General features: G+C 48.9%; 2 long non-coding RNA genes across 2 annotated transcripts in view; both read right to left on the reverse strand.

Moving 5' to 3' along the window:
* The window catches only part of LOC102902095, a 351,245-nt gene extending 329,938 nt beyond the window's left edge, over positions 1–21,307 (reverse strand). Inside the window, exons 1-2 of the long non-coding RNA XR_006584306.1 lie at positions 21,165–21,307; positions 20,807–20,856 (exon numbers count right to left, since the gene is read on the reverse strand). This is a non-coding gene — a long non-coding RNA (uncharacterized LOC102902095). The remainder of the gene's footprint in view (positions 1–20,806; positions 20,857–21,164) is intronic.
* On the reverse strand, positions 1,596–14,371 carry LOC123379625. Its single transcript, XR_006584311.1, has 2 exons — positions 13,527–14,371; positions 1,596–1,977 (listed from the first exon to the last, which is right to left on the reverse strand). It is a non-coding gene; the product is annotated as an uncharacterized LOC123379625 (long non-coding RNA).
* Positions 21,308–21,565: the final 258 nt, after the last annotated feature.

Here is a 21,565-nt window from a genome sequence, read left to right on the forward strand (position 1 = left end):
GCCAGAGGCAGGCTGGAAACCCGACCTGTCCACTCGGAATCCTACTTTCCATCACACTGGCTCCTCCCAGCACTCTGCCCAGAGTAAATAATCCCTGAAAGTGTCTTGGGTTCTTCTTGAAACTTTAAACCGTTGTAGATATCTCTGCAAAGACATATTTGTGGAAATAAAGACACCAATCGTTCAGGGAATAACTTGTCTCCCTCATCCCTTACTTAATCTGTTTACTCAGCATTGCTGGGCCAGTTACCCAGCTGTCCCCTTCCTTCCCCGGGGGCTTGAAGGAGGTAAATTTAGGACATATCAACGAGCTCAACGAACTAATGTTTGTGAAGTGCTCCGCTTCACACAATGGTTTCGTGTTACATTTTCCAACGGCCTTGTGAGGTAAACACAAGCGTCTTGCAAGAGACGGTATGGCATGCCGTCTCCACCGGACACGAGAGCGAGGTAGACCGAGGGCTGGATCCCAGTCTCAACACACACGAGCCATGCGAGCTCAGGTCACTCACCTACCTTCTCTAAGCCTCTATTTTCCTCACTGATAAAACGGACATCGTACCCACCTCACAGATTTGTTGGGGAGACTGAATGAGGCAAGGCGCCCAGCACACGATAGCACTCAGAAGATGCTAGCAACGGTTATTCTCGCTTCCTCTGTGGCCAGGGGCCACATTACCAATAAGGCAGTCACCCCTGGGGTTTGATAACCCAATACAGGCAAAAACTACAGATGAGCGTCAGAAGGGCCGGATGGATTCCAGTTGACAGATCCATAGCGGGAGCTGGACATACTCGGGATTGGCACATCACCCTGGCTAATCTAGCCAGGGTGAAGCCGGGTTTTGTGAGGGGGCTGCTGGGAAGACGCACTACTTTTTTCTGTTGGATGTGAACCCAGAGAACGCAGGCATGGAGGTGGCGGCTGCCATGCTGGCACTACGTGGAAAGTGGGAATGAAGCCAGCAGGGAGTAAAGAAGGCCCAGGAAGGGGAGAAAGGGGGTCCCCGATGACATCATCTTAGCAAGTTCTGCCCCAGGGCATTCAAAGGGCAGGAACCAATGCCTCCTTTTTTCCGTCGGGGAGAATGAATGTCAATCACTTACAAGTGAAAGAATCCTACAGATTCACCCACTGGCCCCCCCCCCCCCGGGGTCTTTGATGGATCAAGAGAGCCACTGGCCCGCCGAGAGAGAAGAGTTGGGCGATGCCACTGGAATGAGATACGCAGGGCACTTCGGAGAACTGTGGAGGAGTTCTTCTTAAACTGGAGAGCGAGTATGCAGGTGTTTTTGATGTTATTCTCTGTGCCTTGCACGGATGAAAAATCTCACCAAAAAAAATTTAATTCTACCTAAAGAAGTATACCTCGCAACTTTTCTGGAGACAATCCGGCAACACATGGTATTGTGTCCTGTGTATTTGTGTAAGCACAAATGTATTTATCCATTTTTAAATTACCAACTGAAGGGGCACACACAAGTTAACCCTAAAATCCCTCTTCTTATCCTAAGAAAACATTACCGTGGGCACAAAGATTTATGTTTCACACCGTTTATAATTTTCAAAAATTGAAAAGGCCTTACGAGATTGATCAATAAGGAACTGAGTAAATCCTTATGCAGGAATATTTAATCATGAGGAAGAATACAGTAGATTTTTCAATGTGCTCACAGGGAAAATATCTACAATATAAAGTTAAGCGGAAGGGGTGGGAGAGAACTAGGTCTCATTTAGAAACTGCATTCAGTATCAGGAGCAGATGACTTCATCATAGTGGCCTAAGCTCACAGGGGATTATTCTCCAATGTTAAAGAGAGCCTGACGAAGGACGATCAGAAGTGGTGTGGCTGTTCCTTTAAGCTGTCAATGATTCAGACACTTTCTTGTGGCCTCCAACGTGTAGCTTCCATCCTCAGGGTCCCCTCATGGCCTAGGATGACTGCTGGAACTCTCCTTCACATCCGTTTTGTAGGCTAGGAGGAGACAGGAAATGAGCTAAAAAGATGCACCTCCCACCTGACTTAGCCTCATTTAAGCAACCTTCTCGGTGTTGCACAGTCTGTCTGCTTATCTGCTATTGGTCAGAAGTTAGCCACATGCACACGCCTTGCTGGAATGGAGACTGGGAAAGGTAGTCTTTATTCCAGGTGGCAAAGTGCTCAGCTAAAAATCAAGATTCTGCACTAAGTGGGGTGTGTGTGTATGTGTGTGTGTCCACATGTGTGTAGACTGAAACATACATGTTTATGCGAACAGAGAAAAAAATGTGGAAGCGTATGCATATGACAAAACATTATTATGTCTGGGAAGTCCAATTAGAAAGGATTCTTTCACTTGCTACTTCATATCATCCTGAATTAACAAAATTATTTTCAACCACCTTATATTACTGTTAGACTCAGAAAAAAAAAAAAGCCATAAAGATTCCTCAATACTGGGAACAAAAGAGGTTAATGATGTTAAAATCCTATAAGGTGAACTTCAGAGTGTGCTATGAAATTGGCAACAATATTTTATTTATGCCAGGGTTTGAATACACTCATCTACAGTCATGCAGTTAATAACCATTCTTGGGGCGCCTGGGTGGTGCAGTCGGTTAAGCGTCCGACTTCAGCCCAGGTCATGATCTCACGGTCCATGAGTTCGAGCCCCGCGTCGGGCGGGCTGTGTGCTGACAGCTCAGAGCCTTGAGCCTGTTTCCGATTCTGTGTGTCCCTCTCTCTCTGCCCCTCCCCCGTTCATACTCTGTCTCTCTCTGTCCCAAAAATAAATAAAAACATTGGAAAAAAAAAATAACCATTCTTAAAGCCTTTAGCGCGTAGTAAGCCTGAATAAGGCTGAACATTGTAGACGTGAAAATCTCTCTTCTGATCTAAAGAAGTTAGATCCTCCTGGTGGTGCTCTGATCATGAGTCAATGAAGACTTCCTTTTACAAACATTTCATCTCCCCACGAGACTCATTCAGTGAACATTAACTGAGTGCCCACCACAGGCCAGGCAATTTATCAGGCCCTTTCAACCTTTTCTCACTTCATCCTTAACAAAAGCTCTGCCAGGCAGATACTACCGTCCCATTTTATAGATGAGAAAACCAAGCCAGAGAGAGCTGAAATAAGTCACTTGATCACATACAGCTCAACACTAGATCTATCTGACCTTGAAGTCCGTCCTTTTTCCATGCCAGCCCCTCCTCTGAAGGCCAGTGGATGATAAATGACAAGTAATCTTCACTGAGTTCCTTGTCTCGTACCTTAGGAGCCTCAGAGTCTGAGGCTTTCTAAAATTAGGCTGATGGCTTCCTTCTCTACCTCCGGCCAGTTTTAAATATAGGCTCTCCTATCCATCTTCCTTACCCACCAATGTTTCCTCTGCACTTCACAGACCATCAGACCAGCAGTATTTTTCCTATTGCCCTCTTAACTTCCTCTGGGAGTTTGACTTGTTACTCGTTTTGGACCCAGCGTCTTGCAAACTTGTTAATGGTCATCCTTACCTAACCGTCAGCTCTGACACAAGTCAAAAAGAGCCTCCATGTATTAGTCACCCCTTGGGGACAGGGCTCTCGGTGACGTGCCGCCCCTTCCACGTTAACTTGAGCAAATTTCCTGGAAGCAGTGGGTGCGGTGGACAGACCTTGGGCTTCGGGCCCAGAGAAGCTTGGGTGTGAATCTCAGCTGTTCGATATTTCTGAGTCTTAATCTACTTATACCTAAAATGCAAGTAAGATAATACATCTTTTCCAGGCTGCATGGGGGGGGGGGGGTAATGGAGATAAGTATTTTATCACCTGGCACCTGGGAACTGCTTAATAACTTTGGCTATTTCTCTACCTTTCAGTTTTCTTGATTGAAAATGCCCCAAATTCTCACTTTATAGCTAAAGCATACCAACACCGGTTGTAACTGTGCCAATAATTACATAGCACAATAGTCCAAAGCACAAGCTTTAGGATTGACTGCCTCCACCCGAATCGCAGCTCCATCACCTGGTAGCAAGGTGACCTTGGGCACTGACTTAAATCACCCGAACCTGTTTCCTCAACTGCAAAATGAGTTGTCTGACCTTACCTACCTCGTGGGGTTAAATCACTTAGAATAGTGCCTCGCCCATTTGTAAGCACTCAGTTTATGTGAGCTATTACAGCTGCCGCGCACTGAGCTCCTGCTACATGCCAACCTCTGCGTTCAAGTCTCATCTATGTGTTCTCATTTCCACTACATCATGGGTCACACAATCCCCACCTTTAGGCTGCGGGAACCGAGAGTCACAGCAGGAGGTTGACTTCACAGCTGGCAGGTGGCAGAGGCTGGGCTCAAATCAGAGCTCTTTTCCACTTCACCCCAAGTTTATCTCCCTCTGACTTCCAGCTCATTCTCCAAGGAGCCCCCTTGGCTCCTTCGCAATTTCCTATCCTGATATCTCAGGGACATTTCCACATTAATCTTGGTTTCCTAGGCTATTTATGTGCTGTCACCTTGCCCATGCTGTATCACCAGGGTTGATTAATCAGAAATCGTGTCTCCGTGGTTATGACCCTGAAGGAAATGTTTCAGAACCCCCGCCAACCCGTCCCTGATGTCAGCTCGTGAAGGACGGGCTGTTTATCAGAGGGCAGAGGGCAGCCTATTGTTGCGATATAAAGGAGAGACGGCCTGGTGGCAGCGTCTCCCCCGAGACTCGGCCTCCGGGGCCTGCTGAGTAAGCGGGGGCCCGTGTGGCCCTCTGTAAGCAGGACGGTGCTGGCCCAAAGTGCTGACGCAGCTCCGCTGTGCGGTGGAGGGAGGCCTGCAGGAGCAGGGATGCGCACCCAGAGACAGTCACACGCCTACCTCCCCCCCAGCAGAAGTTAGGATCACGCAACACTCTGACTGAGTGTTTCTCCCATGCTGAGGAGGAGGCACACATACCTCTTGGGTGTCAGCTCTCACCAGTCCCTGCCTTGCCCCTGAAGCACCAAGAACCCCAAACAACCCAGAGCTCCCTACAGGCCGCCTCCCCACCAGCCCCCCGCCGAGCTGCTTTTTGCCTCTGTGCCTTCATCCATGCATTCCTTCATCTGACGAATATATTTTGACTACCTACTGTGTGCCTTTTGTGGGTTGAATTGCACCCACCCAAAATTCGTATCTTGAGGTCCCAGCCCCCAGTATCTCAGGATATGATCTTATTTGGAAGTAGGGTCATCGCAGATATGATTCGTTAGGTTGAGGTCATGCGGAAGCAGGGTGCACCCCTGATCTTATATGAATTGGGTCCTCACAAAAAGGGAAAATTTGGACACAGACGCACACACTCAGCGGTAAGGCCACATAGAGATGAAGGCAGAGAGCAGGGTGAGATATTTACAAGAAAAGGAACACCAAAGACTGCCAGCAAACCACGAGAGGCTAGGAGGAAGACATGGAACTGATCCTTCCTCACGGGCCTCAGAAGGAACCAATCCCGCCTACGCCCTGATCTGGGACTACTGGCCTCCAGAAACGCGAGGAAATACATTTCTGTCGTTTGGGCCGCCCACTCTGTGGTCTCTTGTTACAGCAGGCCGAGCAAACTAATCCGGCATCAGGCCGGAGGCAAGGGGGACGCCACACTGAACAAGGCAGAGGAGGTCCCCACCCACATCACGCTTACATTCCCACAGGGAAGGCAGGCTGTAAATCCACAAAAACGTATATAAGATGATTTCAGGTCATGATAAGTGATATTAAGGAAACTAAATCAAGGTAAAGGAATAGGGGGACCAAAGTACTCAGACCAAATGCCTGTGGGGAGGTGACATTTGAAGCCCAGAAGAAGTAAGATAGCACGCCATGAGAAGTTATGAGGAAAGGACATTCCGTGCGGCCCGTGTGTATGGTGGTCCACGTCTCCTGTGCGCCCCAACTCTCACGCCCAGCGGACTCATCCTCCAAGGCTCAGGTCAGATGCCATCTCCTCTGAAACAGACTTGGCTGACCTACAGACTAAGCTTAAACGTGCTTCCCTCTGGGCTCCCAGGTCCCTCGAGTTCAGGGCTTTCCCCAAAGTCCCACACTGTTTTATAATTTTGGGGGGGTAGAGTTTGTGTGCAAGCCTAGATAGTTTCTGTCCCATTACTCCAGACAAATACCAGAGACACGCCGCTCTGTTCCAAGACCCTGCCCTTTAAAACAAAATAAACAAGAAGCAAAACAAAAAAAGGAGAAAACCATTATACAGACATAGCCCGAAAATCCATTTTTCCAGAGAACTGCACTTTAGTCTTCAAAGCCCCTTTCCCTGGAAGACCAGAGCTCTTCTGGAGGATCGAGCTGGAAGACAGCAGACTGACGACGAATCCGCCAAACAGAGCAGCCCCTTCCACAGGGAAACACGTGGAGGTGGACAGGAATAAGTGTGGGGGTGGACGGAGTTCCAGAAGCTCCTGCCTCGCTGACATGGGTGGGGGTTTGCCCAAATGGCCCAGTATTCCCAGCAGGAGATGGCAGAGAGCACAAGTCCCAGCGTGGCCGGCAGCCTATAGGCCAGCAAAGGTCACTCTCCTCAGTGTGAATATCACTGTGACTTCCATCCTTGCTGCCCATGTTGCAAAACAGCCCTCTGTTCCGTCCTGGGCCTCTGTGCCCAGGTCAAGGGTATGGATTCCACCTGGAGAGGTCAAGGTCAGATCCCAGAGCCCCAGTCCCCATGTGAAAAAAAAAAAAAAATCTTTCAAGCTTACAAAGCATTTTTGAGTAAAATACCTCAAAATTGGTCTAAAAACGAGGGCTCTTATCCCCCCAAGCTTACTTCCACTCCCGTGTTCTCAGGAAGCACCAATACTCACATATCATTCAGCTAGAAAAGTAATTAAGCATCTTCGTTTTATCTCTGCATTATTCCCCTATTCAAAAGATGAACAAAAGTAGCTGATTCCACTTGAGAAATGTCTCCCTGCATCCCTTCCTCTCCATTCCCGGAACACCTCCGCTCCTGCGAGCACCTTATCGCCTCGCTCATGGCCTTCTTACTACAGCAGCAACCTTCCTCCCCCCCACCACACACACACACACACACACACACACACACACACACACACACACACACTTGCAACCTACCCTCCCTGTTGGTGCGATCTTCCCACACAGTTACCCTGATCAGGTCAGTTCTCTGCTCCGACTGCTGAATCCCAATTTCCCTCAGGATACATCCAAACTCTTTTTCAGGAACCACAAGGCCCGGCACAACCCAGCTTTATCTCCTCTTACCACCGGTGCCTTCCACTTTTCTCTCCAGCAGCTGTCAACTGCTTAAAACCACATCACACCATTTCTCGTCTCCGATCATTTCCTCATGTTTTTCCCTTTTCCTGGGACACCTCCCTTCCCTCACCCCCCCCCACCCCCCACCCCCCCCGCCCAACCTAACTCCTTCTCATTCTTTGTGGCACAGCACAGGTATCATCCCCGTGAGAAAGCCTTGCCAGGCCTCCCTCACCCCGCCCCAGCACACCTGGCGAGGATAGGTACCTTTTCCAGCACCTTTTAGGACCCGAGTAAGTCATCTTCCCATGGCCCTTTGTTGTGACATGGTGCACCCAGAGTGACAGCCAGCCATTCATGTGCGATTCCTCTCATTTGACTGTGAGCTCCTCAAGGGCCAGAGCTGTGTTCTACGTGTGTCTACACCGCCAGCTGCTAGTCACAGCTTTGGCAGAAAGTAAGAACTGAGTAAGGGTCGAACGAAGGAAAGAATCTTTAATGGACTTGATGTAACTCATGAGTGGAAATGAGGAGTCTAGGGTAATTCCAAGTTCAAGAGGCTGGATAGTGATGACTTTTATAAGCATAGGAAATACAGGATGAGTGAAGGTTTAGGGAGCAGATAGCCACCTGCATCAGGAAGAGACTTCACTAGGCAGTTGGGTCTATGTACGCTTCTAGAGTTCAGGGAAAGCTCTGGCCCGAATGAGAGATAGCATTTGGGGGAATCAACGCAGTGGGAAAATTCCCCAGAGGGTGGTCTAGAGTGAGAAAAATAGTGGAGGAAACCTTGAAAGAACACTGGCATTAAAAGGTGGGCAGAGAAAGACAACCCCATGCAAATGACAGAGGGGGACCGGCCAGAGAGGTAAAAGCTGCTCCACCAGAGAATGGTGTCAACCAAATCAAGTGAAGAGTGCATTTCCAGAAGCGTGACAGGGTTTCCAAATGCAGCAGTAGCGACCACGCTTTTTCAACTATGGGCAAGGCCCTTTATAAGGCAGTCTTTGCCTAGACTTCCCACCTCACCCCCTCGCACTGCAGATCCCAGCCTGTCTGCATGGTTTAGGATTCCCGAATATGCTATGCCATTTCACCCTCTCATACCTTTGCTCAGTCATTCCCTCTGCCTGTAAGGTCCACATCCATCCACTCTGAAATTGTCATCAATCAAATGCCACCGTGAGCTTTTCCTCCTGCAAAGCTCTCCTAGCCTGTGCCCTGACAGGAGAGGGAGGTGACTGCTCCCTCTTGGTAAGCCTCCACTCTTCTGTGAACTTGGCTCTTATATATGACCTGTAATACTATATTTTTCTTTCCATGCTTGAGTTGTCTAGGGGCATGGGCTGTCTTATTTATTTCTATATATTTTTATAATGCCAAGACCAGACACAGTCTGGCATAAAGTCTGAAGTCCATATATTTTATTGAATGAGAAAGAAAGAAGGACTCTGCACGTACGTCAACATCACTCAGAGAACAAACCAACAGACACGCAAGAATCAAAATCTGGTTAAATGGTCTCCTTGGTTGGGATTCGGTTAACAGGTTTTCCTGAGAATGCCTGGGTTAAATGTTACATAGGATGCGTTAAGTGAGTTTTGCCCTGGCCTACGGAAGCTCCTGAGCACGGCTGCAAATGAACTAATCTGGGTGGGAGGGAGCACCTTTGAGGGGTCACAGAGAAACATCCGTTTGTGTTGAAGCTGCCAAACTGCCTTTCTCTTGCCCCCAGCGCACCAAGGGTGTCTCATAAATGTTAAATAATCATAATGACCACGCTCAAGGGGTGTCCGTGCTCATAAAATCTAGCTTTTATGGATGATTCCGAGTCTCCTGGTGGGTGGTTAGAAATTGAGCAGGCCTCATGGCCAGAGGTCTCCATACAGGCTGCATCTGAGAGACCTATAAGCTTGGGTGGCAGGAAGGGGATCCAATCACAAGCTAGGACGCCCAACCATTGATTGATGGAGGAAGGCCACCCACACTGAGCCTTCTGGAAGCCATTGGTGAGTCATGGGCCAAAGGATTATGTCTTCAATATGGGCCATCGGGCCTGATATCGAGGCATTTCCTGCTTACAGCTTAGGGGAGCTATCCTTAATGAGGGTGATGACCTGTGAGTCCAAGAAATAAGCAGCTGAGAGGAAAACCCTGGTCTCCTTTACCCCTCATGGCGGGCGCATGGCTTCCTAAGCCTTTTCTGATGGTATAATCTCCAGCAAACCTCAGTTTACATTCATTCGTTCATTCATTCCATCATGATTCAGCTGTTGTATTCACTCTTTCCACAGACATTAATTAAGTACCTGGGCTAGATGTTAGAAGTACCGAGATAAATAAGACACGGTTCCCACCCTTGTTGGGTCAACTGTAGGAAAATGAGTAAAACGCCAATTTTTATGTAATGGGTTAAGTACATATAGCCATAGAGGCACGTACAAAGGGCAGAACAGCAACCTATACTGCTGTAGAGGATGAACCGAGTTCTACCAGGCAGGTAAAAGGGAAGAAGAGAGGGGGCTAGGTATCCAGGGGGGCTGAGAAGGCATTGTAAACAATTAGATACACAAAGTGAGGGTGGCACCAAAATAGGGGTCACGACCAGGACCTCCACCTTGCATAGTTCCAGGAGCTACTACTCACATCAGCATCTATAGTCATATAGTGCACAGTCAACCCCCACACCCGCCCCACCCCTAATCGGGGTTCAGTTCCTGGCTCTGCTTCTAACTAGCTGTATGACGCTCTTGGACAATGCTTTTCCCGTTTCTCAGTCTCTTCAAGTGTGGAATAAAGAAGCTGCACCAGCTAGCTTCCAAATCTCTTCTTCCCTCTAGAGTCCCCTAGGAATCTAGGAGTCTAACCGGAGCTGAAACGACACGGGGTTATTAAAGCTTGTCATTCAGGACCAAATTAGATATTGTCCTCGGAAATGAAACTTTACTCTTCTCCAAATCTTGATTCACACAAAGGTTGATTAAACACTGATGCACTAAAATGTAAATTAAGGATCACTTAACCTAAGTGGTTCCTTTTTGAAAAGGTGAGACTGCGGCCCAGAGACAACAAATGATTCACTCAGAGGTAAACAGCCAAGTGGATTAGGACCAAGACCAAGGTCAGGACAAAAGTGTTGTGTGTGCCAAGCCAAGTAGTTACCAAGCTGGACCCTGACTCCCTCCAATGCTTTGTAATGGCAGAGCACCCCGTTGACCAAACCTACAGATCTAGGACTGGAGCACAATTCCAACTGATATGCCTTTAAGACCTAAGACTTCCAAACCCATTTCCTCAGAAGTAAATTGAGTCTACGTATATAGTCAAGTTACTTTAGACATGGCCAAAACATTTTAAACACCATCCACCCTGACAGCCAAATGAGAACCCAAGTGTGATCCTAGCTCCTCCCTCTCTCTATTGTCTCTTGCCAGGGGGCGCCTGGGTGGCTCAGTCGGTTAAGCGGCCGACTTCGGCTCAGGTCATGATCTCGCGGTCCGTGAGTTCGAGCCCCGCGTCAGGCTCCGTGCTGACAGCTCAGAGCCTGGAGCCTGTTTCAGAATCTGTGTCTCCCTCTCTCTGACCCTCCCCCGTTCATGCTCTGTCTCTGTCTCAAAAATAAATAAACATTAAAAAAAAAAATTGTATTGTCTCTTGCCAGATCCTAAATACGTGCCTCTCCCTGTCCCACCGCTGACCTGGTTCAGAGCCAGGCTATTGCGTTAGCTGGCTGACTAGTCTCCCGCCCTCCCATGCATCTTCCTCCGTGTAGCTACCAGGACAGTGTTGACTCTCCCCTGCTCTGAGCAAGCTGGGGGCACTCCCACACCTGCCAGATAAAACCCAACCTCTGCAGCATGGCACGCCACACCTTTTGAGATTCCCCCCACCTGCCTGGCATTGTTGGTCTCTGCCCTCATACTCCTCAAGGGTGCACCGGTATTGCTCATGGGTCTGCAGTCATGCCGAGCTCTCTCGGCTCTCTGGGCCTCTCCTCAGACTGTTTCCTACGCCTGGAAGGCTTCCCCTGCCTCAAATCCATCTCCTTGTGCATCCCTCCTATACTAGTCTGCTCGGGGTGCAAAATACCACAGGCTGAGTGGTGCAAACAACAGAAGTTTATTTCCTCACAGTTCTAAAGGCTAAAATGCATGACCAAGATGCAGGCATGCATGCAGATTCAGTTTCTGATGAGAGCTCTCTTGCTGCTTAGGGACAGTCGCCTTCTCTCGTGACCTCGCGTGGTCTTTCCTGTGTGTGTGCATGGGAACAGAGCTTCCTGGTATCGCTGCCTCTTCTTACAAGGACACCAATCCTATTGGACCAGGCACCCACCTTCATAACTTCATTTAACGTAATAACCTCCCTAAAGGTCATACCTGCAAATACAGTCACATTCAGGGTTAGGACTTCAATATATGAACTTAGGGGAGGGGGACAAACTTCAGTCCATGGCACCTCCATTTAGAGCTCTTATCTCTACGAACTGGGATGATTTATTTTCATATCTGTCTCCTCCACTGGTTTTGAGTTCCTCTGGAAAGTTAAAATGGTCTCTGAATCCTATGTCAGTGACGACTGGTCTAGGTTTTGCGAGGTCCTCATTAAGAAAAGGATGAAAAATTAGATATGAAGTGAATTTAGGAAGGGCCCGTACAAGTGACGGACCCTGGAGTTAAGCTTTACGGCTTCGGAGTACATCCGCCTCTGGGCTCATAGTAAGAAGCCTCACTGGGTGCTAGAAAGACCACAGGCTGGGCTGCATTCCAACTTCTCCTTTCTTTTTGGGCAGGTGAGTTCACTGTCTGCACTTCAGTATTTCTGCATACCTGCAGGTGAGGGTATTTTGAAAATGTAATGACATAACCCGAAAAAGATGTTACGTATTTGTTTACGTGCCTACTGTCTGTGTTTCTAACTACAGTGTGTGCTCCACGAAGAAGGGGACCTGCCCTGGTCACTGCTGAATCCCAGTGTTCCATGATGGTGCCCGGAAAGGACGAGATGCTCAAGAAACATGTGTTGATTGAAAGAATGTAGTCCTTGGTAGTACCTGAAAGATTGGTGTCTGGAATCCATCTGTAAGTTTTCCCCATTGAAACTCTTGCTATTATTAATGAATCTTAGTTAAATGAATAAAGAAGAGTCGAAACACATCCACGTTCAGAAGACATAAAAATCACTGTAAGCTAGACTCTGGAGAGCATAATAATTCAAAATTTCTTATGGCCCTAAATGTTTTTAAAGCTAGAATAATAAAATACCCGGAAGGAAGAAGGGAAGGAAAAAAGGGGAGGGAGAGGGGGAGAGAGAGAAGGGGAGAAAGAAAGTGAGGAGGAGGGGGAGAGGGAGACAGAGAGACAGAGAGAGAGAGAGGCAAAACAAAAGAACACAGAAAACTCTCCGGGCAGTGGGCATAATCGAAATAGGAAAGCCCCGGAAATTTGACATGGTTTCTCTGGGGACTAAACATATTTATTCCTTGTGGAGTGGCCACCTCCGTACTCTCCAGGGAGCAGAGGGTGCTGGTAGGTGCTCTCCAGTGGGCTGCTTAAGGGGAGGCAGGGACCAGCCTCATCGGACAACCTGGAATAGTGCCAAGCTCCAGCCTCTTGCAGCTTGGAGCTGAAAAGCCAATCCTCCAACTTAGCTCTGAACTCTTCACCCCAATCAATTAAGAGAAATCCCATCAAAACCTCCAGATAAGTCTGCTTGGCCTGACCCTGATGATTCGAGAGACTCTGCTGCTCCTGGAAGAATCGTTTTTTAAATGGCTCACCCTGTCGGGTTGAGGAATTCAGGGAGAGGTAGACAATCCCAGCACGGTAGAGCTGAGAGGGACTTAGCACTCACAGAGTGCACATCTCGACAGGGTCACGTAGCTTCCTCAGTGTTGTTGGGAGAAATTTCTTAAAGTGGTCTGGCTTCCTACGCAGCCCATTTAATTCTCACACTTGACCGTGTCAGTAACTCTGACTCGTGGTTCAAGCATAAGAGCGTGGCCTCGGCTTCACAGACCTTGTTTCATTTCTCACTCTGCTTCCTGTGTACTGTGTGAGCTTCACCTTCCTGGGCCTCAATCCCACCCTCCACAGGACAGATATTATCTCACATTCCTGTAGTCAAGATGGAGTCAGATAGCATTTACCTAAAGGCGGGCACTTTCAGGGCTGAATCAGTGGTGATTTCCCACCTTCTCTCTTGCTCCCTCTTCCCTCTACTCCTTTTCCCCCTCTGTTCCCAGCAGGTACTGTGATGAACGCAGAGTGCAGTACGGAGCCCTTGCTCAAAGGAAGCTCACCTCCATGGAGCTTCAAGCTTCCATGTGAAGGTGGGAAGACATGGCTTCTCCAGATCCATGCTCCCCCACAGACTTCTGGGACATCACATCCAGGCCGTGGGCCAAGCTGCAGGAATACACAGATGTCCATTCCCTATCCTCAAGGAGCTCACAGAAAACTCTAGCTAAAGACAAGGAGGAGAAAAAACCCACAGTAAGCATGAAATTATATAGAGCCCAGAAGTCATGTAGAAGGGAAGGAAATGGCTGCCTCAGGGTCCAACGATGACACGATCGGGGGGAAACCCAAGAACAACTGCAAAGTCCTCCTTGTCTGATGAAAAAAATAAACATGCAAAAAAAAAAAAAAGTACAAGGAATTAGAAGCTCCCCAGTCAGGGCAAACTATTCCTGGGCACCGCATATTCTGAAGAGAATCTGGTGCGTACCAGCTACTACACTTATTCAGTCCTCTGGATCCTGTGATTATTAAGGCTGGTGGGAAAAAGTATACAATCAAAGGAGACTGAAAGAAAAAGAGAGAAAATGAAAGAAGAGCAGAAACGAGGAAGGAAGAAAGGAAGGAAACTACCTTTGGTTTCACTTGTGTGTACTAAGTCCCCTACCAGGTCCCTGCACTTATTCCACTCCCTGACTGGAAAGAAAGAAGGGGGTGGGGGAGGAAGAAATCCTTGAGATGGATAATATCTCTCTGTAACTATGAGGAAAGTAAAGCCAGGAGATGAAATGCCTTGCCTAAGGCCACAGGGATTGAAAGTCAGCTATGCCTGGGGCGCCTGAGTGGCTCAGGTGACTAAGCTCAGGTCATGACCTCACGGTTTATGGGTTCAAGCCCCACATCAGGCTCTGTGCTGACAGCTCAGAGCCTGGAGCCTGCTTGATTCTGTGTTTCCCTCTCTCTGCCCCTCCCCTGTTCGTGTTCTCTCTCTCTCTCTCTCTCTCTCTCTCTCTCTCTCAAAAGTGAATAAACATTTAAAAATAAAAAATAGGGGCGCCTGGGTGGCGCAGTTGATTGGGCGTCCAACTTCAGCCAGGTCACGATCTCGCGGTCCGTGAGTTCGAGCCCCGCGTCGGGCTCTGGGCTGATGGCTCAGAGCCTGGAGCCTGTTTCCGATTCTGTGTCTCCCTCTGTCTCTGCCCCTCCCCCGTTCATGCTCTGTCTCTCTCTGTCCCAAAAATAAATAAACGTTGAAAAAAATAAAAATAAAAATAAAAAATAAAATAAAAAAGAAAGTCAGCTACACCTGACTCCAAAGCTCATGTTCCTTTCAGGGTATCCTGATCCCTGGGACAGACTCTACCATATTCTTCCCAAATGATGGCATAAATGGAAAGGGGTAGTCATGGGTGTAGGAATCTGAAGAACAGAGACATGAGCCCTTCCACGTGCCCAAGGAATCCCACCACCCCTGTGACTGACTTCTCCCTTTGCTATTGAGTTAACCCTGGGCAAATTGCCTAACCTCGGTGCATCCTGGGTTGTCTTACGTGTAAAATGGATCCCTAATATCTTCATCGTCTGATAAAGGAGAATGGATTAGCTAAATTCTTTTTTTTTAATGTTTATTTATTTTGAAAGAGCACACGAGTTGGGGAGGCACAGGGAGACAGAAAGAGAGAGTTAATCCCAAGAAGACTCTACACTCAGAGCAGAAGCCTGATTCAGGGCTCAAGTTCATGACCCTGGCATCATGACCCGAGCTGAAATCAAGAGTTGGTTAACTCAACTGACTGAGCCACACAGGCACCCCCAGATTAGCTAAACTCTTGAGATCCCTTACAGTCTACTCACATCACAGAATTTCATACCTAGAAAGAACTGTAGAAATTAGCGTTTCTCAAGCTTGAGGAATGGCTAAGTCCTATGGCAGCTATCTCCATTTGCCCTCTTTATCCGTTCACGAACGAATTTTTAGTTGGTCACAAGAATGTCCAGCTAAAGAGATTTCTTGGCATCCCTTGAAGGTAGGGGTGACCACTTGACCAAACTCTGGGCAGGGAACTATAAAAAGAAGTGATGTGTGCAACTTCTGCCCTTTAAAGGAAACAGTAGGCTCTTGCCTTTCCTCCTTTCCTCCTTCCTGTTGGATGGAATACAGACTCAATGGCAGGAACTGGGGCTGCCATCTTGGATCACAAGATGGAAGGCATGTGTGGAGAACTACAGGGCAATATGATGGAAAAAGCTGAGGTCCTGATGCTTGAGAAGCCATCGTTCCCCTTGGGATGCCTATCTGGACTTTATATTTGAGAAAGAAATAAATTCCTATCTTGTTTATGTCTTCTAACAAATACATCCCATTTAAAGAAAAAAAAAATTCACAGATTCCCCAGTTTGGGAAACACACTGCACAGAAAGTGAAATGGGAGAAATTTTAGATGTTTTCAGGCTGCTGCCACAGTCATACATATAAACGCCAAGGGAGCGACTGAAACTTCATGTCTATCCATGAGAAAAAGGGGTGAGGGAGGGCCATCAAGATAATCTGGATTATGTTTATATGTAATGGCTAGAGCGTTGGATAATCATTTAATGTATACACAAAATTATAAAATTGTCATAGGACTTTTTAATTGCCCTCACCCCTACCTTGAACCCAGGGACCCGAGAAGCCAGTTTACAGGGAAAATGTTCGATTCGGTTGTTTCAAACTAAATTGCACTATACCTCCAGGGCAATGTCTAGGACTCAAAAGTCCTGAGAGGATGAGTAGGACAAGTTGAAATCTAAAGCTAAAATCAGCAGAACCTCAGGCCACAACCCCATGGCTTTCATCTGGTTTATATATTGGGGTTCCACAGAAGAGTTCAAAGAGCTCTGCTGATCACATGTCACTAAGTGAAACCTTCTTGTTAATAGAGGAGGGACCTAATATCCAGAAAGAGGAAGTGATTTGCCCACAACCACACAATGAGGAAGAAGCCCAGTTCCCAGGCCTAAAAAGCAGCCTCTTTCACCTGAATCTGACCTACTGAGCAGACCATGCAGCTTCTAAGCTGGGGACAACCCAACAAGGCCTCCTGGAGTCCCTCAGCCCACTCTTACCCCAGAGATGGAGCTTCCCTTTTGTTCATAAGTTTTAAGTGACTCTCCATCTCTACAGCCAGAAGAGAAAGCAGCTTTGACCACAGCAGGTGCTCCCAGCCTAAGGATGAGCTGGTGAATTCCCATACAGGCCCCAGAAAGTCACAGGTTAGCCAGCCTGCTCAGCTGACCCACAAAGAGATGGTTTCTCTCCTGGGCAGGATGGGCCATGACAACAGATAAGGGAAGGTGTCACATTGTGATCACGACCAAAGGTCACTTCTACCCAGAAAGTAGGATCAGGTAGGTGCCTAGTGTCAGGAACAGACCCCCAGATGCCTGGGCACTGGTGTTGGCCACAAAGATTAAGATTAAAAGTGTGTTGGGGCACCTGGGTGGCTCAGTCAGTTAAGTGTCCAACTCTAGATTTCAGCTCAGGTCATGATCTCACAGTTCGTGAGTTCGAGCCCCACATGGGGCTCTGCGCTGATAGCACAGAGCCTACTTGGGATTCTCTCCCCCACCCCTCTCTGCCCCTCTCCCACTTGCACATGCTCTCTCCCTCTCTCAAAATAAATAAGTAAATAAATGTTTTTTAAAAAGAGTGTCTAGGGGTGCCTGGGTGGCCCAGTCGGTTGAGCGTCTGACTTCGGCTCAGGTCATGATCTCACGGTTCGTGGGTTCGAGCCCTGTATCAGGCTCTGTGCTGACCGCTGGCTCAGAGCCTGGAGCCCGCTTCAGATTCTGTGTCTCCTTCTCTCTCTGTCCCTCCCCCACTCACGCTTTGTCTCACTCTGTTTCTCAAAAATAAATAAATGTAATAAATAAATAAATAAATAAATAAATAAATAAGAGTGTTTACTCATAGGAATGATCCAGAAGTTCCCGGTTCTCAAAGGGCTTTTACACACATTATCTCATTACATACAATCCTAGAGGGAAGGACCCTTATGATACTGTAACAGACACCAGAGGCCCAACAGGATCTCACTAGAACACAAATTCCTCCAGGGCAGGGGACTGTGAAGACTTTGTTCACTACTATTTCCCTCATGTCTACAATACTGAACTTGGAGTGACGCCCACTGATTATTTACTTCACAAGTGAATAAACGGCTCTGCCAATCTTCCAACCTCGTCTCTTCAAGGCCCCCAGGACACCACGCACTCTCCCTTCTGGTCACAGTGAACCACCTGCAGGTCCCCAAATGAAGGAAGCTCTTTCCCAAGCCTGCAGGTTTTACACATGCTTATTCCTTGGCCTAAAATGGACTCTTCCACCTCTGTCTTCTGCTGGACCTCTACACCTTGGTCTTGACATTCAGGGCTGCAGTGTTCAGATCTGCAAGCTGTTCACAAAGGAGTGACCAGTCCAGGGGGGCAGTGACTGGAGGCACCAAAGGGCTCCGCCTGCCAAGCGGGCATTCTGTTACGGGGATGCCCAGAAAAAAAGGGGGTGGGGAGCAGAGGTTGGCACCTTTTTCAAATTTTCATGAAGGTTCTACTACTAGGGTTGTTGTGGTCCTATTGCCATCAGCTCCTCCAGGGGCTCTGTTCCCATACCCCAGGGTAGTTTAGGATCCACTCACAATGTCTGGCCTTGTCGGTTTCCCCCTCGAGTTTGTGAGTGTGTCCACTATAGGGGCTGTCTTGTTAGGTGTCTCATCCACCAGGACTGTGCCAGGCCCACAGTAGTACAAGAAATGTTAGTGAATGACAAGGGAATTGCCTTTTCCATGGTCACAAAGCCAGTGAGCGGCAGAGCGGGCTCGAGCCCCCCCCCCCCCCGCCAGACCTCCTGTAATCGAGGGCAGAGCTGCCTTCCACAGTAGAAGCCCTCCTTCTAAATATCCCTTCTTGAAGCCAAGCCTTCAGAGACACTTTAGTTAGCAGTGAAGACAAGCCAGAGTGGCTAAATTAATTTTAATAACTGCACGCACCTCATCCACTAGGTCAGTGAGGGTCACTCGTGAACAAAAATATTTGGGGGGGAGGGACTTCAGTTTTGCACCCCCAATTCATAACTCTATCTATTGGTCACTCTCCACCCAGATTTAAGAGATTCTAAGTTCCAGCAGGCCCCATGCCTACGGTGCCGGCTATCCTGACCAGGCTTTGCCCCTCTGATTCTCATCCTGCAAACCTAAACCAAAGTTGCTTTACCAAATGGCTTCTCTAAGGGGTCGCAGAGCCAAAAGCATCTCACACTTTGGTTTACTGGGATGATGTGATCCAGATCCCCCGATGGCATGCTGCACGGGAGAAAGTGAGGAGGAACACAGAAAATCACCACGTTGGCAGCCAGGAGATCCAGGTCCTTGTCTTGTTTGAGCAGGAAATTCATCATGGGAAAAGTGGTATTTGACCCTACAACTGGAGCCAGAAGTGGAGCTATTTTACCTGCTGAGGCCAAAATCCCCAAGGGCAGTGTCAGAAAGATGGGAGTCAGGAGAAGGAGGGCTGTGATCAATTCTCTATCTAAGGCGGGGTTACGCTAGATGGAGCAGAGAGAAGCCAGGACTGGTCTCCAGGGCCGGTTCCACCACTTTTTCACTCTGCGACCTCGACCTCGGGCACCGGACATCTCTGAGCCTCAGGTCTTCATCTGAATGTGGGGGTGAGACACATTTCTACTGTGAAAGGTTTTTTTGTTTTTTGTTTCATCATGCCTTTCTTTCCTTATCTACTTTCCTTATCATGACAGATAACAGAGTAGTCAAGAGCCTGGGCTCTGGGCTGAGATTTGCACTGTGATCTTGGGTAAGTTCCTTCTGTCTCAATTTTCTCCTCTGTAAAATACTTGTAAAAATACTATATTTTGTCCAATACCTCATGGAGTTGTTACGAGGACTAAAAGAAACGCAAGTGTATAAAGTAACTTATTTAGTATGTGCTAAACAAGTGAACTACTCTTACAGAAGTCGGACCCTCAGTTATTAAGAAATCCAGAGAACACCTTAAAGGGTAGAGAACCTGTGTTCCAGGCCATTTTGTCATTCCTGTTCTGTGATCTCATCCTCTCTGGGCCTCCATTTATTTCCTCAGTAAAATAAAAGGGTGGGGGCTCCCTAAGAGTCTTCTTAGTCAGTCCATCCTGTGGGTACCGATACATGCCCCTTGGAACCTGTCTCAGCCATGGAACTCCCTACTCGTCTTCAGTGGCCAGGTTACATTTAACTTCGTCTGGGAATGCTTCCCTGTATCACACAGAAGCAAGCCAACACACAAAAATGACCACTGGAATCTTCCCTTGCCTTGAGCATTCACCAGATACATACTGTTTCCCTAATCATCAGTTTCCCTCCTCTCCCCACCCTTGCAAGGCCCTTACCCCTGGAGGGCATGTCCCAGGTGGAGTATTACAAAGTGCCCAGGCTATTAAGGCAGATCTGGGAGAAGCCGAATTCTAGATGACACTGGGTACGTCACTTCAACCCTCTAAGCCTCGACTGCCTTATCTTAAAAAAGGCAGACTAGTATCTACATCATAGGGGTGTGAGGATTCCACGCAGGGACAGCCAGGAGCTGGAGCACAAGTCACTAGAAAGGGCTGGAAGTCGCCTTTTTCTCCAGAAACGTCCCAGGCTGTGGCAGAAAGCACGAAACACAGGGCTGGAGGACCGCACACTGTGCTTTGTGCAGCTTGGAGATCCAAATCGTCCTGCCGCCTCCCCCACGGATAAACCACCGCCACAAAGAGTTAACGTTCAACCAACCACCCTACTGACCCCATTCTTTTCAAAACCAGACCTGGCTGGAAGCCCTGAGCTGCTCCCATTGGGCCCGTGCCTGCCCCGCCCTCCAGCGTCCCACCCGAGGCGGGGGCTGGGGAAAAGCACGCCAAACAAAACCCTGCTGCTGTGATCGGGGTCACCCCAAAGACGCTCCCAGGAAAGCGCGCCGCTGCCGCAGAATTCCGCACCCGCAGTCTAAACTGTGGGCCTGGGGATGAAAAGCTGGGAACTGGGTCCCAGCCGGCCTCACTCCCACCCCGGGACACCCGGGCCGGAGGCAGGGCTCCGGCGCCCACGACGTCCAGAAAGGCGCGCGACGAGCTCACCGCGGGGTCTCGGCGCCCGGCAGCCGGGGCAGGCCCCGCCCCCGCACTCAGGCCTCCAATCAGCGCCTCCTTCCGCCTCCAGCCGCCCGGGTGCATTGCCGGGGGCGGCGGGCGCGCGGGAAAGCGGGCGGAGACCCACCACCGGGCGCGGGCCTCGCGGCCGGCGGAAAAGGCGCTAGGAAAAGCGCAACTCACCTTCTCCCGAAAGGCGGAGAGTAGTCCTCACGGGAAAATGACCGCAGAGGCTATTGCAAAAAGGAAAAAAAAAAAAAAAAAAGAATTGGACAGTCACAAAGGCATATATGTATACATATGTGTATATATATATATGAATATTTTGAAAAGAAAAATCCATACCTCACCCCCACGGCTTTAACAATCCATCGCTCCCATCACCCATACCTATGTCCTCCCTCCGCTCCCTCCGCAGCTCCAAGGCTAGCCTCCATCACCTTTACTTGGCCTCAACTCCTGTGCCCCATCCCCCACACCCGTCCCGGGCCGCACCTGGCAACCCCCAAGCTGGTTAAAGCCCACCCCCGGCCGCCCTCACCTGCGTCCCGCCCCGGGAACGCAGCACGCGAGCAAGCTGCCTTGCTGCCTGATGTCGATAAATTCCTGCGAGGAACTTCAGGATTTTCAGAGTGGATTCTTCCCCGCTCCTCTAAAGGACGTTGCACATCTACTCTCTTATCAGCCCAGCACCTTCGCTCTCCTCACAGCGGCTCGTTTGGCCGGGATATTACTGCGGAGGTAGGTGCAATCGGGCCAGAAAGGACACTTTTCACCAAGTTCCCCCACCCCCTCGTCTAAGGCAGCCAGACTTCTGCCCGCCCCCGCGCCTGGGGGTCTGCGGGGTCGCCCCGGCCCTTTTCTTAGGCCTTGCTTTCGCCGGTACTCTGTGCGCATGCCCTTCCCTTCTCCCCACCCCCGCCCCCCCACCATCACTTGCCC

This window comes from Felis catus, chromosome C1 (assembly GCF_018350175.1).
Source record: "Felis catus isolate Fca126 chromosome C1, F.catus_Fca126_mat1.0, whole genome shotgun sequence".
Classification (NCBI taxonomy): domain Eukaryota; kingdom Metazoa; phylum Chordata; class Mammalia; order Carnivora; family Felidae; genus Felis; species Felis catus.